Source organism: Nicotiana sylvestris, chromosome 8 (genome assembly GCF_000393655.2).
Source record: "Nicotiana sylvestris chromosome 8, ASM39365v2, whole genome shotgun sequence".
Lineage (NCBI taxonomy): Eukaryota > Viridiplantae > Streptophyta > Magnoliopsida > Solanales > Solanaceae > Nicotiana > Nicotiana sylvestris.
In genome coordinates, this window is record NC_091064.1 from 101,829,477 (window position 1) to 101,846,569 (window position 17,093).

Sequence of the window (17,093 nt, forward strand, 5' to 3'; positions counted from 1 at the left end):
TTTTTCGCTTGGTACTTTTTCGAACTTACGACTATTGATATACCTTGATTCATAGCCTCAATTATCTATGCTTATGGTTTTACAACATCTAGGTAGTTCATACTATATCCTAACTCTTACTTTAGTTTATTATTACCAAGTTTTGCCACCCAACTCTGGGTTACTCTTTCGATGCTTGTCCTATATGTATAAATCTAAGTCCTTTAATGCTTCCTCATTACTATTCATCTTAATAATGACGGCCCAATCTCATCTCATACTTTACAACTTTTATCCATCCATTAGTGATTCACCTTAATGTTGATCCATAATATACTATTGATAACTTGAAACCTCTTATGTAATACATTGTCACTATGACTCACGTCTCATCGGGGAACATCTGAAGTGATTTGCCTGCCTTCACAGTTATCCTTAAATGTAACCAATTACTTTTCCTGGTCGTTCTATCACTTGTTGCATGAATACTTGGCTTGTCTTATTGCCCACGAATACTATAATTTCTTGTACTTCGTATGATCTCAAACATCACCTTTGATGACTTTTTTTTCCATTCATTAGCCATGATAGGTGCCACTTTCTTATGCAGTGTAACAATATCGTAGTGAGACTGTTGTTACAAGAACATTTACTCTTTATCTCACTATGCTTAGATGGAAACCTTCTTCCTTATTTCCTCAGTTAGTCTTTCATTGTAGTATTTAGGGAGACCTTCTGGCTTTTGTAAAGTTGCGAGCTTGTTATATCGTACACCCGAAGGAAATTTTCGTTGTTCTTACTCGCCTATAATAATCCTTAGTTACATAACTTCGTGCCCTTGTGCTCGTAGGGTTACTTCTAAGCTCAAATTTTGATTGTCTCCTTAGTGAAACTTTCTCTTATTTTCATAAAACTTAAACGGTACCTTTAACTACCTCAACTCCTATCTAAATTTTTTTAGATGATTGCGATCTCGTATCTGTGAGACTGAATTCCCTATGCTGCGGTTTACTACATTTATCTTGCATGATCTATTGATTTATCTGTGACCTCTTGTCTAGCCATAACCGCGCTCTTCCTGAATCAACTACTAATTACTCGTTGGTCCATTCTTATATATATATATATATATATATATATATATATATATATATATATATATATATATATATTTTGCATAATCTCTTTTGGGATATATCTTTTGGCTTAACTTACCTCTCGGCACTAGCTCCTGATATATCAAGTGTCCATTCACACTTATTTATCAATAACATCCTGGCCGGAAACTTTTACTGCCTCTCCCCGGTGTCGTGCTTGCATAATGTTCTAGAGTCGCAACATATCTGTAGGAACTGAATAAATGCAACATCATCCATTTCTCCTTTTTACCACATTCTTCCTTTACCATTCCATAGTTACCTGAACCGCTTAACTCTGACTTAATACCATATCACACCATATTCCCCCCTTTAGGGGAGTACTAAGATTTAGTACTACAACGATCTACTTATAGATGTTTTACCTCTTCATCTTTGGCGTCTTTTCACATTATCAATGAACCTTAATCGTCTTATGGTAACCTTCTGTACCAGGGATAACTAAATTTCTTAGGCACAAAGGTGACACCTAGTGTAACTGGCACACTTAGTCTCTTAAGATTAACTCTGCTCAGAGTGCTTGCTTTAGGTAAGCGACTTCCTAAATGACCTTTAAAGTTTATTCGTCTGTTGTCTATTATATTATTGTTGGAGCACGATCTCTGTCATTCTCACGATGTCGACCATTATCAAATCCTCCGATCCCTAACTCATGTTCGGTTTTATCTTGTTTACTAGACCATACTAATTTCTATTACTACAGGGAGTCTAACTTAGCCTTCTGGTAATCGCGTTGGACTCACCAACTCATTTCTCAAAATAAGGATATGACCTTTAGCCTATACTCTATTATTGTCTCAAGGCCTGTCACCTCTTGTGTTTTCCTTCACTTGACTATAGACTCTGTCATTCTATCATATTTTGATTTACCATTATCATCTATTTATCACATCTTACTCATAATGCTTCAATTACTCTCTTCTTATTCTCCGGCTAATATTTCTGTCTATCACTTTATTCTGATAACTTCAGCAAAACATTCTTTCACTTTTATCTCCCCTTGCTTCATCTCACTGACTCTTTAGGTCACCTAGCATTCTCTCTTTACTAGGAACGGGAGCCATACAAAGGTAAATATTTATCCCTTCTAGGATTCCAGTGCCAATCTTCTAAATTTTTCCAGACATTCTAGTATTTATATCTAAATGTACTATTCTAGATTACACCATCGGGGTGTCTCATGAGGAGAACTATTACCACATTTGCAACATCTTTCGGAAATGTTAGCTTATGATAATAATCCATCTACCATTTGCATTACTCTAGCCCCAATTGGATCTTGCTATCCACTTTTTCTCGTAAACTATATCGGTCAACTCCCATAAGGCATAATGAGATTGGCGTGGCTAATTTTACATACCTCTGTTACTGTTGAAGGTAACTCATAATACGTATATTTCTCCGCCTGAATTGTAGAAACGCAAAACCTTCACTAACTGGTACCTCGTAACCTTCGCCACCTTGCTCCTTTTACTTGTTGAAACTTGTATCTACCTTCTGATTCTCTTGTTGCTTTTTAAACAATATGGGTGGATAGATATTCATGCCTTAGGCCTCCTTATCAAGAAACTTACGTGTCTTAGGAATACATAATCTACTGAAGACCTTACATTTACACATCATAAGCATGATGCAAAATCATGTTCATCTTATCAACTCTTCCACAACCACATTCAATCTCTTACCGACTGTCTTTCTGGATGTAGGCATCATCGTATTATGAATAAGATAGAGTTTAGGAAATTGAGTTCTTACAACTGAGCTTTACCACACGATCTAGAATAAGAAGAAAGAGTGACAGTCCTAAATGCCTTGTAACCTCCTGCTTATAAGTATGGTGCACAACACACCCATAAACAAGACTCTACTAGACACGACTTGTAGACTCCCTAGGAAAGAATTGCTCTGATACCACTTTTGTCACGACCCAAGCCGAAGGGGCCGCGACGGGCACCCGGTGCCTTACTCAACCTAGTACCAACGTAACATATATTTCTTATCATACTATCATGGGTAAATGAGCCAGAAAACCCGTCATGAGATAACAAGAATGAAACATAAGGGAATACTCAACTTATAACAGCCTAGCATGATATGCAAACTTATACATGTGACTTACGGGCCTATAAGGCCGACATGAACTTTTGTAAACTCAAAACATAAGCCGACAAGGCCATACAAGTATCCATACACCTGACATCTGTCTATAACCTCTAAGAGTACATAATATCTTAAAGGTCTGGACAGGGCCCCGCCATACCAATCAATACATATCCAAAGCATACTGACCAAATAGGCAACTCCGGAGCAAGTGGAGTGCACCAACACCTTCCGCTGAGCTGATAGCCTACTTGTTGGACTATCAACATATCAATCGGGACCTGCGGGCATGAAACACAGTGTCCCCATGCAAAAGGGATGTCAGTACGAATAAAGTACTGAGTATGTAAGGCAGAAAAACTTAAACAAGAACAGTAATGTAAAGAGAGATAGAGGAGATACAACCTGTAACATATGAGTGCCTCTGGGGGCTACTGACATGAAATGCATAATACATATATATACGTAAACTTTTAAAAAGCATACGCCTCTGTGGGCATCATCATCATCATATCGTACCCGGCCTCAAAGAGGACTCGGTAAAAATGTACCCGACCATCATAAGGCTTGGTAGAATTGTACCCGACCACGTGGAGCTCGGTAATCCCAATTGATCAGTGGTTGCACAATAGGTGCCGTACTTGGATGACTATACCGCGGCTCGGTAGAGTAAAATAGATACATATATATAATGCATGTATGACACATTGGAATCATTTTCTGAACCTTTCGGAGTGACGTAAGGTCGATATTCTCCGTACACCTTATTAGAAATAACTCTTCATTAAGAATCTTATAAGAATCAGGAAGTACCAACAACATTGATAACATAAGGATAAGAGAAGCAACCTCAATATCAATTGTTCCACAAGAAGGGAAACAATGTAAGTACTGGTAGCTTCTAAGAGTAGAGTACCTTTGGAAGCTCGTTCATTGCATTATGTACAATCGAAGTCATGCAAAAGAAGGAAAGGGATAGCCTCACATACCTTGTGTATGTACTGTCCAACCTCAAGCTATGCAAATGTCACGACTCCTTAGTCTATAATAAGAGAAATGACACTATCATTATCGTTTAAGCGTCGTAACTATTATGTATCGACCACAACCTATTTTACGATGAAACGGACAACACCTCCCCTATATATATGACTTCACACAAGTCAAAACAATCACCAAACATCCCAACATACTATCACTTCATACATAACACGGCCACAATAATAGTGTCAAACAATTCGAAAATGTTACGACGAACGACCAACAAACAATCCTGCCATTATGTGGTGTTTCTCCACACACTTCCTCCTCTAAACTCCATAAAATAGTAGCAAAATAGAAGACCCAATAGCAACACAAAACAACCCACAAAACAGTCGCACAAGTTCATCAACTCAAAATTAATTTTTTTCAGTTTACTTAAACATTTTTCGACTTGTCTTTTCTTTTAAATTGAGAAGCACAACCAAAAGTACATAATTATACCTCTTATCCAATAAACCAGCCATGATTTCAACGTAAAAATAAGTTCACAACCAGCCAACCATGACATAAGAACAAACAACATACCATTCTTTCGAAACTCGATAGGTTTATTCTTTACGATCGAGTTACAACTCGCAAACGCATAGATAATGGAAGGAGAAGCATAACCTTACCTTGTACTGAGTATAACCCACGAAACCTGGTCCTTCTTCATCAAAAATCAGTTCCTCAATATGACTACAAGAAGGAGAAAGAGAAACTAGCAAGCTGTCCAGACTTTTCAGTACTAGAATCATGTCGTAACACCCGAAATACCCTAGGGTTTGTTTGCGATTTTTAGGGAGGAGTTGTATGGGTTTAATTAGGTTTTCAAGGTCTGAAATATGGGTGAAATAAATGAGTTTATAATCCCTTAAAAGTCCCAACTTGGCTGACTTTGGGGCTTTAAATTGAGTCCTCTCATTTTGGCAAGTAGGTGATGCACCTACTTGTCACCTACCAATCTGCGCAGTCTCGCAAAAATGTGAATATGTCTATACTCTAAGATCGTATTGATAAACGGTTTAATGCATTGGAAACTAGACTCATGTATCTTCAATTTGATATATATGTCATCCCTTGATTCCAAGCATATTGGGAGAAAAGTGCAGCTACATTTGACCTAAATTTCAGCACATTATGAATGCAACTTGTGATGACCTTTGCCAACTTTTTGTTCCACAACTCGCTTGACGTAAAAACATAACACACGAATATCATACGAATAAAATAACTCATAACTTAACCTCCTCATCATGTTAATCACCCTAGTTTCACACCAAAAATATATGTTATAACATTCCAAACTTGTCGACTTTCGACGAAACTTATTTTCTTCAATTCGTTTAGCATTTAAGCTTTCCAACCCTTTTGGTACTTGTTATTCATGATATTAAAGATTTGAACCTTCAATATAAAATGATGAACTTACATTATGTACCTTCAAAAATGATCTCATTTTCGAGCTTACATCAATTGGCTTACGACTTATTCTCACGTACGAAAATATGGGATGTAACATTTGGAGTTAGCAGCCATTATTCATGCGTTGAAGATTTGGAGGCACTATTTATAAGGCGTGTCATGTGAGATGTTCATGGATCATGAGAGTCTACAGTATTTGTTCAAGCAGAAGGAGCCAAATTTGAGGCAGAGAAGGTGGTTGGAGTTGTTGAAGGACTATGATATTACCATTTTATATCATCCGGGGAAGGCCAATGTGGTGGTCGATGCTTTGTGTAGAAAGTCAGCTAGTATGGGTAGTCTTATGTATATTCCGGTCGGTGAGAGACCGCTTGCTTTGGATGTTCAGGCTTTGGCTAATCAGTTCATGAGGTTGGATGTTTTCGAGCCCAGCCGTGTGTTAGCTTGCACAGTCGCCTATTCTTCATTATTTGAGTGTATTAGAGATCGGTAGTATGGTGATCCTCATTTGTGTGTCCTTAGGGACACAGTGTGGCACGATGGTGCCAAGCAGGTTACATTGGGAGATGATGGAGTTTTGAGGCTGCAGGGTCGAGTTTGTGTGCCTAATTTGGATGGACTTCGAGAGTTGATATTAGAGGAGGCCCATAGTTCCTGGTATTCCATTCATCTGGGCGTTGCTAAGATGTATCAGGACTTGCGGCAGCATTATTGGTGGAGGAGGATGAAGAAATATATTGTTGTACATGTGGCTCGGTGTTTAAATTGTCAGTAGGTAAAGTACGAGCATCAGAGACGTGGTGGTTTGTTCCAGAAGATTGAGATTCTTGAGAGGAAGTAGGAGCGTATCACTATGAATTTCGTTGTTAGACTCCCACAGACTCAAAGGAAGTTTGACGCAGTGTGGGTTATTGTTGATAGGCTGACCAAGTTAGCGCATTTCATTCCGATGGAAGTCTCCTATTCTTCTGAGTGGTTGGCAGAGATCTATATCCGGGAGATTGTTCGTCTTCATGGTGTGCCCATGTCTATCATTTCTGATCGAGGTACGCAGTTTACCTCATGTTTCTAGAGGGAAGTTCAGCGTGAGTTGGGCACATGGGTCGAGTTGAGCACAACATTTCACCCTCTGATGGACGGGCAATCCAAGCGTACTATTCAGATTTTAGAGGATATGCTCCTAGCTTGTGTTATGGACTTTGGAGGCTTGTGGGACCAGTTCTTGCCTTTAGCGGAGTTTGCCTACAACAACAACTACCAGTCAAGCATCCAGATGGCTCCTTATGAGGCTTTATATGGTAGGCAGTGTCGGTCGCCGGTTGGGTGGTTTGAGTCTGGAGAGGCTCAGTTGTTGGGTACGGATCTAGTATAGGATGCCTTGTACAAGGTCAAGATCATTCAGGATAAGCTTCATACAGCTCAGTCCAGGCAAAAGAGTTATGCCGACCATAAGGTTTGTGATGCGGCATCCGTGGTCGGCGAGCGGGTGTTGCTTCGGGTGTCACCTATGAAGGGCGTGATGAGATTTGGAAAGAAGCGCAAGCTAAGCCCTAGATTCATTAGTCCTTTTGAGGTTCTTGATTGAGTGGGAGAGGTGGCTTACAAACTTGCGTTGCCGCCGAGTTTATCAGCCGTGCATCCAGTGTTTCATGTGTCCATGCTTCGAAAGTATTACGTTGATCCATCCCACGTGTTAGATTTCAGCACTGCCCAGTTGTACAAGGACTTGTCCTATGAGGAGGAGCCGGTAGCTATTCAAGACGGGTAGGTTTGTCAGTTGAGATCGAAGAGTTTCCCTTCTGTTCGTGTTCAGTGAAGAGGTCAGCCTGTTGAAGCAACGACCTAGGAGTCTGAATCTGATATTCGGAGTCGATATCCCCATCTTTCTCCTACTTAGGTGCTTTCTTATGTCCATTCGAGGACGAACAATTTTTTTAGAGGTGGAGAATGTGATGACCCAAAAGGTCATCACTCCTTTTGGAAGAAAATTCTGTGTTCCGAGGCCTTAAAAACCTCTTTTTGTCTCACCTCGATTTGCATGCGCAGTCCGGGCGCGTTTCCAGAAAGCGTTTATGTGAAAACTAAGAAAAAAACGGAAATTGACTTTTAAAATTGAATAAAGTTGACTTTGATCAATATTCTTGGTAAACAGACTCGGACTCGTGGTCCGACAGTCTCGTAGGGTTCGTAGTAAAATATGGGACTTGGGCGTATACCTTGAATCGAATTCCGAGGTCCCAAGCCCAAGAAATGAATTTTTTAAAGAAAATTATTTTCTGGAAAATATAAAGGCTTTTAGAATTGAATTGATGTAAATTCTTGATGTTATCGGGCCTGTATCTTGGTTCCGGAGTCCGGTACAAGTTTGAAATAATAATTAAGCTGAATCTGTGAAGTTTGGTAAGAATCAGAGTTCGTTTAGTATAAATCGGACCTTTATTTGAGAAATTGGAAATTTTGACATTCTTGAGTGATTTCATGAATTGAGGTTTAATTCATATTTATTGATGTTATTTTGATGATTTGATTGCACGAGCCCGAGGGCTCGGGTGAGTTTTGGATATGCCACGGAGTGAAATTTAACTTAGGAAAACTGCTGTTGTGTTGAAGGTCTACATTGCGAAGCTTGGCTCTCAAATGCGAGCTCGCATATGCGAAAAAACATCACAATTGCGATGATGGGCTAGGGCAGGGAACCTTCGCATTTGCGAGGCTTATGTCGTAAATGTGACCTTAGCAGGCATTGCAATTGCGAATAGTTGTTCGCATTTGCAAAGAAAGCAGAGGCAGGTCTTATTCGCAATTGTGAAGCTTTGGATGCAATTGCGAGTTCGCATTTGCCAACATGACATCGCAAATGTGATATCTGCGCCTGTGTAAAATCAAACTTAGACGAAAATTTTTCATTTTTCAAAGTCCCTCAAACCCCAAGCTCTCTTGGGCGATTTTCCAAAGAAAAGTTCTTCTCCAAATCGATTGTAAGTCATTTCTATGTCATTTTCTTTAATCTATAACATCTTTTCACATGATTTCAATTCAAAATCAAGGGTTTTCATGGAGGAAATTGAGTGTTTTGGGTAGAACTTAGAATTTTCAAATTTTGGGGATTTGGACCTCGATTTGAGGTCCGATTTCAAAACAAATTATATATTTGAGTTTGTGGGTTAATGGGTAATCGGGTTTTGGTTTGAACCTCGTGTTTTGACCATGTGGGTCCGGGGTCGATTTTTGACTTTTTGGGGAAAACATTAGAAAACCTATTTTCATGCATTAGAATTGATTCATTTAGTATTTATTGATATCATTAAGTAAATTGTGGCTAGATACAAGCAAATTGGTGGTGGAAACAAGAGGTAAAATGGTATTTGAGGCTTGAATTGTGTTCGTGACATTGAGGTAAATGTTTGGTCTAACCTTAGCTTAAGGGATTAGGAGTTGTGTCTTATTTGCTATGTGTTAACTGTTGAGTACGATGTATAGGTGTGGTGACGAGTATCTATACGTCAGTGTCAAGCATGGCCGTGAGTCTTATACTATGATTAATGCGACTCCGTTTCATATTGTTCATGCTTTATATGATGATTTCTATTGTTGAACAAGACTTGTGGAAGTATTATTGGTAATTGAAAATTGTAGATCATTGACTCAAGTTGAGAATTGAGTTGGGAAGTAATTGTGGAAGAGAGAAGAGGTTTATGATATTGTCTCCCTTGTCGGGATGTTGTTGCTTTTGATATTACTCCCTTGCCGGGATGTTATTACTCATGATATTGTTTCCCTTGCCGGGATTTTGTTGTTATGCTATTGTTCCCTTCTCGGAATTTTATTGTGATATTATTGATTCCCTTGCCCAAATTGCTTTGTGATTGTTGCTTAGGTGAGAAAGAGTGTAAAGTACGAAGGGTGATGTCGTGCATGATTTTGAGAGTGTTAATGCACGAAGGGTGATGCCGTGCCGATATTGTAAGGTAAAAGCATGAAGGGTGATGCCGTACCGCACGATGTAAAATACCGTGCCATAATATGAGTGATAATACACGAAGGATAATTCCGTGTCTTGATTATGTGAGGTAAAAGCACGAAAGGTGATGTCGTGCCGATTATATTGATTCTTATGGTGAGGACGAGAGTAAAAGCACGAAGGGTGATGCCGTGAACTTGTCTTTGATTTCCTTAATCTTGATTACAGTTGAATTTTTGTGTTCCTTTCACTTCTTTACTGAGATTTGTTTGTACATGATATTCCCCGCAGCATGTTTCCCCTTCCCATATTTAACTACTAGTTTCTGTCATTATTACTTGTTGTATATGATATAACTGCACAGGTTTATTTGGTAGTTTTTTCCTAGCCTTATCACTACTTTGCCGAGGTTAGGCTAGGCACTTACCAGCACATGGGGTCGGTTGTGCTGATACTACATTCTGCACTGTGTGCAGATCCCGGTGCTGCAGCTTTTGGACCATAGTGAGGTTGCTGCCTTCAGTCCATCAGGTGACCCGAATTAGTCCTACATGCATTCGCAGGCCTTGGCGTCTCCTTCTATATTTCCCTTCTATTTCTTTTATGTATTTAAGAAATATCTTTGTAATTACCTTTCAGACCCCTATTTGTAGTATTCTTAGATAGTCTGTGAGATTGTGACACCAGTTCTGGGTAGCTCGTGCTCTATGGATTTGTATCGGTATTATTTTAAATTATTACATTTTATTCTTTCGCTTTATTATTTCCGATGTTTATAAATGTTACTCACAATTGCTAAGGGAAAAAAATAAAAAAGATTAAGTAATTGGAATAATGAACTTGCCTAGCTTTCACTAGTAGGCGCCATCACGATTCCCGAGGGTGGAAAATCCGGGTCGTGACATCTTTATACAATTTTTCATTCTCTAATAAAGCCCAACGATGATCCTCCGTTACTTGGAGGTAGTTAAGATCATCCAGTGCATGATGAACGGCTAGTGCCTTTTCCATCTCTAAAATCTCCTTCATCAAATGCCGAATAACTTCTAGTTCATTTTTTGTGTGTGTTAGTTTGGAACATTGCAGACAATGCTTGTGGTACAACTAGCCCATTCCAATGACATAATACTTTATAATCACACCTTTTTGAGTATAGGGGAACCCATTGTAGGTTTTCACCCCAAATTTACATACCTTCGGGCTTTGTAGAATACACTTCCCCCTCAATAATGTGCCCTGCAATTTTGAGATCTAGATGTATATTGATGGGCTTATTTTTCAAGGGACGTAAAACACCATATCACTTGTCATCCACCAAATCAGTATAGCAACCTAGCATGTTTTTTCAAGGAAGGGATCGATTATGTTTTGACGTGTTCCATGTAGATCTTTTGAACTACCTTCGCCCTTTTGCCTCTTCTTAAACCATTTATTAAATTTAAGTTGCATTTTTGAAACTGTTGTTTAAATGAATAACTATAAAATAAAATTTGGTTCAACTTAAGAAGAACCAAATAAGAGGTAGTTCAACAGGACGCATGTGCAATATGCGCTATCTTATCTTGTCGACCTGGAAAAGCTTGTACGCACTAGTACCGTAAGGATTCCAGTGTAAGTGAACACATGGCGCATGAACAATATGTGATATGTAGTAGCTTAGTAAACAATACAAATTTAACATGTGTCTTGTCTTATCGACCTGAAAAGGCATGCACGCACTTGTACCGTAAAGAATTCATTGTAAATGAAACATAGCACATTAACAATTTACGTTATACACCAGCTAAGAAATAGTATAAATTTAATGCACGTCTTGTCTTGTTGAACTGAAAAAATCTTGTTTGCACATGTACCATAATTATTCCATTCTTAGTGAAACATGACTCATGAACAATATGCGTTATGCAACCTAAAATCACTCATTCTAACCGATAAAACCCCCGCGCATTTTGCGTTATTCTTTGCAGATCATCACAACTTAATCAAACAAAGAATACTGTTTTCCATAAATTTTCAGGTTCAAGTAATACGATATGTTTGGACGCGATGAGGTTCCTAGGTGTTACTGCGCAAAACGTGCGATTTTGAATCCATGTTGGTCAACTTGCAATCTAGGGCGCAGACGTTGGATGTGTAAATAAGTTGTGAGTTAATAATATTAAAATTTATGTTGAGTAATAGATTATTTATAACATCTTCATTAATAGTTCATTTCTTATCATCACCATTTGTAGGACGAAAATCAATGTGATTCTCAAGAATAGTACGATGAACCCATTAACCAGGAACACTACAAATCATGTTTGCTAAACCTTTGGAATCGTAGCGGGGAGTACAAAATACAGATTTAGAAGCTCGAAAACTAACCTGCGGCAGTGAAGGAGCAACTGAAAGAGGCAGAAGAATAAAATAATCGGTTGCAAGAAAAATTTCAGAGGTTGAAGAAGAGAATAATGGGCGATAGGGACTAAACGAACATATGACTGTTTTAAGTGTATTGTTTATTTTATGTTTTATATTTCATGTATTACGTGTTTTGTTTATCATATTTTAATGTATGTTAATCTGACGTATTTTTTGTGTTCTAGTGTTAACCTAATCAATAAGACTAAAACTAAAAACACAAAGCTTATAATGTAAAAACATCAATAATATTAAAAATAATATTTAATGTGATATATACAAATTAAACTAAATATCAATGTGTCCCACAATCTATATGCTTTAGTGCATTGGCTGGCCTAAGGGGCATACCTTCTCAACCGGCTACACTATCCAGATCATCCTCGTCTTGTCGCCTCTTTAGCTGAGGATGCGTTGCAGCATGATCATTTGGAAGGCTAGCAGGATCAATAGAGGCGTCCGTTGGGCCAGCAGTGAGCTACAAAATATTAGCAGATTTTAGTATATGATATATAGAATATTAATATAATAGCTTAACAAAATTTCTAGTCAAACCAGTGTCTCCGCTGGCTCCTGAATAAGATCCTATGTCTCCGAAAATGGAGTATCACACGATGTCGTCTCCATAATAGGTGATGGCGAAATCTTAAAAAAAAAAGAAATTAGATATTACTGACTAATAATGAAGGTCAAATAAATTTAAAATAATGGTAATACAAACAAACCTACGTCTGAGTAAAAACACAATGCTCCGAGGTGAGCTGGACTAGATGAAGGCTGTGCCGTCTCCACCGGATATGATGTCTCATTCTCCGTGCCTGGAGGATCCTCAGTATCCCTCGATGCATAGCAATAAATCAAACGTCTGCCACTATGCACATCTCACACTGGACGATCCTCTGCAACCCTCGATGAGCCTGGAATATCAGGATAATACTCATCCCAATCAAACGACGTAATGCCAGTGCCCCGTGATCAGTAATGGAGATTTTGGGGTAAATTGTGAAGTCTCCGATGACAACATTCTGAATGTAGGAATATCATTGCCATCGTCCTGTGCCGCACCAAAGTCATACGACAAATCTTTACCAATATCTTTCAAGGGTGCCTCAGCACCCCCTTGCTGGGGAACCCATCTTCGCCGAGCACCACGACCATGAGGGTCACTCCTTCCTCTCTGGCCACGCCTGGCCCATGAAGTTAATCCTCAAGCAGTATATACACATGATCAAAACCTAATCGTGCATCTGCTCGTGCAACTACCAATGTGGTAGTAGCAAGCTGAGAAACCTAACGACCCTAATGGTGCACAAATGACGCCTCGTCGCCTACATGCTACTGCATCTTCAAATCTATCTGGTAAAAATGGTGTAAGCCAATAGCCTACATAGCATATAACATATTAATTAAGGAAGATAAGAAAACCTAACATGAAACGTAAGCATATCAAATAATATATCAATGCCTTATGCCACACGGCGTATGGAATGTACTGATCACCCTCCCAATGATCGGGATTACCGATCAGAGTGCGAGTAACACGACGATACCAAGCCATGTACTCATGATCACCGTCAATACGGTCATGTGGAGGATTTGATGGAATCATGACTAGTCCCAGATTGCAGTCCTCTATTTGGGCCTCTAGCTAGGCCAAGTGTGTTTGGTCAATTCTGTTGTGATCATCCCGCTCGTAACATATAGCATGCCAACTAGGAGGAGCAAGTATAAGTTGTCAGCGACCAAACTGTCACAGGACTCTTCCAGTCGGATGATTCTTGACTATATCAAGACATATCAGTGGGAACCTTAGACATCTATATAGCTCGACCGCGTGAGCAATACTCTGTCAAACTGGTGATGATCTCGTCGCTATATGTCCTCCATATGAACTATTAATTAAAATCAAGAATAGTAAGTAAACGCAACACAAATCAAGTATTTCCAAACCAACTTAGTCAAATATTTACCTGAGAAGCTTCTAGTAGATCCAACAGATCCCTGTAAGAAGAGAGATGATGCTGAGCCTCGACGTTGTGGGCGCGGCCTCGCCTATCTACCCACCTCCTAGCACGTGGTAGAAACAGCGGAGGTGGTGCATCTGGAGCTAACAGTCGAGGAGGGGGTTGCATATGCAAGAATCCCTCCCAAGCCCAAACCTAATTTTGATTGTGGACGTAAATTTGAGTATTTTTTTTTACCATACCAATGATAATCATGAAAAGAACTGATAATGTTATCACCTGCAGTAGCGGAATAAATCCAGCGACTTCTCTCACTCTACCCATCGATGCCCTACACAGCTACCTATAAAGGTATGCTAGAACGGCTCCACCCCAGCTGTACATGGGTAAGTGATCTAAGCGCTCAAGAATATGCAAGAACCATAGGCTCAATTTATAGGAATTTCTTCCCAACTTTGTATTAAACTCGTGCTACAAAGAACACATATAAACAGCCTTACAAAAAGGAATCAAAGACAACCAACACTCTGCCTTGACAGTTTGCCTATCTTAACATAAATAGGCAATGTTTTTGGCTCAGAGCCCTATCCAAAACCTAGCAGTTGACATCCCCAACTGCAAGAGATTTTAAATTTTAAATTTCAAACAGACAACTGCCAACAACCCCACATAGCCACTCAATGCTGAAAAATAGGAAACTGCCCAAACTGGACAATTGCCTTGCATGTGCATGGCACATGGGCGCAACCTTTGAATTTTGGCGCCAACAAGCCAACTCTGTCATGTCTTCGTGCTAATCCCTCATGCATCATGCCTTGCGCGCATGTTTGTCGCTGCCGCATGCCCAACTCGCCTATGACACTGCCTTGCCCGCGCCCATCTACCTTGCCATGCCCTGCCTTAGCTTGCCTTAGTTTTTCCAGCCTTTACTATGCTTTTGCTATCCATTTTCTTTGCCTTGCCATGGACTTGTCATGCCTTGGCACCTTAGCAGCATGTCATCGTGCCACAGTCCATGCCCATAAACACCTGCCCATGTCAGACAACCTTGTCAACATGATGCCACAATAATCATAGGGCCAAGCTGAGGTTCATCATGTAAATCCCTCATCACGCTTATGCCATGTTCGATCAATCAAGACGAGGGGCTAACAAACTTCCCCCAGCCAGATGAGTTTGTCGCCCCCAATGAGGCAGAATCCAGATATGCCTTGATTTGATCCTGAAATTTCCATAGAGACGGTCCTTTCTCCTGAGTTGTATCACACTCATGCTGTCCCATCCATTGAACCAGGAACTCTATTCGCCTGTTCTTTTTGCTTTGACCCAGTATACAGTGATCCAAAATCTTCTCAATAGTCTCCGCAAATTGCTTGCGCTCTATTGGAGTAGCACACTTTGGCACCACCTATGTCGGATCTTCAACATTTTTATGGACCGTTTCAGGAAACTCACATGGAAAATTGGGTGAATTTTAAGACGTTCCGACAATTCAGTCGGTAGGAAACTTCACCCACGTTCTTTACAACTTCAAACGGGCCGTCATATTTTGGAATCATCCCACGATGATACATCTTGCTACTAATTTTGTTCCATATCTGTGGAGTAAGCTTCAGCAACACCTTGTCACCAATATTGAACTCCAAAGGCCGCCTATTTCTGTCAGCATTCCTTTTCATTCTTTTAGCCGTTGTTCTTAAGTTGTCTCGCACCTCAGCCAACAACTCATGCTTGTCGTGAGCATATCTATAAGCAGTAGGACACTTGCCCCCTAGTTTCAACTGAGCAACTTCCAGCGGTGTGTCAGACTGTCTTCCTAACACTATCTTAAAAGGACTCATTTCAGTTGTCGAGGACCTGTGCAAGTTGAAATAAAACTGCGCACTGTCTTGTAACTCAACCCAATTCCTCTGACTAGAAGTGACATACTGCGTCAAGTACTATTTAAGTAGATGATTGATACGCTCGGTCTTCCCATCGGTTTGTGGGTGATTTGCAGTCGAGAATTTCAAATCAGTCCCCAAGAATTTAAACACAGCAGTCCAAAATCGGCCTGTAATCTTGCATCCCAATCACTCACAATATCCCTTGGAACCCTAAAGTGATTCACAACAACTTATAGAATAATTCAGCAGCTACTTAGGAAGAACACACAGTTGGAGTAGCAACAAAAATTTCATACTTTGAGAATATGTCTACCACCACCATAATTGATGCTTTGCCATCAATTTTTGGAAGCCTGCTGAGAAAGTCCATAGTAACAGAAGCCTATGGACACTTCGGAATCGGTAGAGGTTTTAGTAAACCATCTTCCTTCTTTCGTTCAGTCTTGTCAAGTTGACAAACTAGACAAATTTTCCCATAGGCCTCAACATCGTCTTCCATTTTCGGCCAAAAGTAATTCCGAGAAAGCAACACCAACATCCTTTCAACACCCCGATGACTAGCTTAAGGAGTATCATATGTCTCCTTTAGAAGAGAACGGCGCAATCCAACAACTTGAGGAACCACAATTCTCCCCCCTTTAAACTACAGCAGATCGTCCTCGATCCAATACCGCTTAACTGTCTCGTCTTTCATTTGATCCATCAATTTCATATACAATAGATCATTCACAACGCATAACTTGATTGTATCTAGAAAATCAGATTCAATTCAAGTAAGTGCATAAATTGCAGCAAATACCTCTTTGTGACTAAGTGCATCGGGAACCTGATTTTGTTTTCCAGGTTTGTGCACCCAAACAAAGTCATACTCAACCAAGAATTCTTGCCACTGGGCATGCTTCAGACTCAATTTCTATTGAGTTTTGAAGTAGGTAGTCCGTCTGCACCACAAACTTTGTTCCCAGCAAGTAGACTCTCCAAACTTGAAGGTAATGAATTACTGCAACCATCTCTTTTTCATGTGCAGAATAACGTTGCTCCGCACGTTTTGCTTTCTGCTTTCAAATGCAACCGGATGATATTCCTGGACCAGCACACTACCAACAACATAATCTGAAGCATCTGTATATACTTCAAATGTCAAATCAAAATCTGGCAGCTTCAAGATTGGTTCGGCTGCAATTGCCTACTTCAA